At 45.5% G+C, this 1,702-nt stretch overlaps 1 non-coding gene across 1 annotated transcript; it reads right to left on the bottom strand.

Annotated features, from left to right (window-relative positions):
* Window positions 1–1,409: 1,409 nt before the first annotated feature.
* Window positions 1,410–1,483, bottom strand: TRNAT-AGU (transfer RNA threonine (anticodon AGU)). Its single transcript has one exon. It is a non-coding gene; the product is annotated as a tRNA-Thr (tRNA).
* Between the last annotated feature and the right edge of the window lie 219 nt (window positions 1,484–1,702).

Raw genomic sequence — 1,702 nt, 5'->3', positions numbered from 1 at the left:
TCTTCTTCTTCTCTCCTGCCATGGGAGCCCAGCCTTAAGCCTGCCCAGCATGTGCAGCAGCTCGAGCATTAAGCCTTCCTGTGTGCATAACCTAACTACAGCCTAGTGTAATAAGGTGTAAAATTTAGATTGTGAATTTATCTTTAATTTCCATGGTAACTTACTTTGATCTTTTATTCCTACCACTTATAATCCTTAAAACTCCATCTTTCTGTAGTTAATAAATCTGTTTTATGCTGTACTTAAACTGGTGCATTTTACTTGAAGTTCTTGGGAAATCTCAGCTCCATTACAAGGCTGGTTCATGTACTATTCATAGGGAGGGAGGGGTGGACCCTGCGTAATAAACTCACACTGATAGGGCAAGATGGTATGATCCAGGGGCAAAAGGCTGCAGAGCTGTGGGGGGGCGACTCTCTATCATTAGTGTTATGAGTGGCTGGGAGAAGCATTCATGTAATTCAGTTGGCTGTATCCCTACCTACGGATGTCTGTGTAAGTGCAATATCTGCCAGAGATTCACAGCTTGTCTCAGCATCACATGTGTGAGAGGGAGTCCAGGTAGTAGGACAAAGGGTTCAGGGGTCCCACTGTTCAGATTGCATTCCAGAGATCCCATCACAGACTTTCAACAACCACAGCGGGTGCTCACTGAGACAGAGAGAGAGAGAGATAGATGCCAAAATAGTGATCTCCAGTGCTAGCAGACATCAAACTATCAGGAATTCTGTGCACAGAGAAGACCCTGCTAGTGGAAAATGCCTTTGAAAAAGGCCCTTCTGTCCCCAGCTGTGGTCATACAGTGCTCAGTGCTCTGCGTTGTGGCCTCAAGAGTCATGAATGCAAGTTGAGTTACGATGACCTTTTCCTTGTCTCCACGTTTCTTAGGTGCCTCCTTCCAACACTTGTCAGAAAAAATGACCTGTTTCTTTTACAAGTATTTGCATTGCAAGGCAGAGGCAGTCTTCTCTGTTTCCTCAAAAGATTGACCAAAAAGTGGGAGGAGTGGACACATTTGGCAAGGCACCACCACTGGGTGCTGCATCTCTAACCTCCACTTTACCTGGCAAGTGCCTCTGGGACTTTTCTCCCAGCTGCCCCATTGTTCATCAGTGATAATCAAAAGGAAGACGACATGACATCTGTGTGTGGACATCCCCAGCGAATCACAAGGACGTGTGGTGCAGGCTTTTGTGTTGCAGCAATTGCAGTCAAAGCAACCACCATGCCAATGCCAGTCACAGCAGCTTTTTCATCAACTCCAGGCTTGTGATTTGATTCTTTCCAATGTTTCTCTCCCAAGAAGCCTTTTCCTTAGCAAGCAATGATTTGGATACCAAGGGAGGTCTCTTCTGTTTCCTAGAAAGACACAGGAAAATGTGAGCAGAGGAGACAAAACTCACAGAGCAAAGCACCACTGGGAGTTGAACCCAGGATCTCCTGTTTACTAGACAAGTGCTTTAGCCAGCTAAGCCATGGTGCCTGTCTCAAGAAAATGTTTGGAACAGTTCCATTTGATGGTCTAAGACAACACCTGCAAATTCCAAACTACAGATGTTCCCCATTTCCCTCAAGACTTGCAAGGAAAAACTGGCAGGCCAAGCCAGGATCTCCTGGTTACTAGGAAGACACTTCAGACAGCTCTTCCCAAAGATCACTATCTAGAGACCTTTAAACAGCCTCTGTAGATGTTTACTGATAA

Source organism: Gopherus flavomarginatus, chromosome 23 (assembly GCF_025201925.1).
Source record: "Gopherus flavomarginatus isolate rGopFla2 chromosome 23, rGopFla2.mat.asm, whole genome shotgun sequence".
Classification (NCBI taxonomy): domain Eukaryota; kingdom Metazoa; phylum Chordata; order Testudines; family Testudinidae; genus Gopherus; species Gopherus flavomarginatus.
This window is presented reverse-complemented; position numbering and strand designations above follow the sequence as displayed.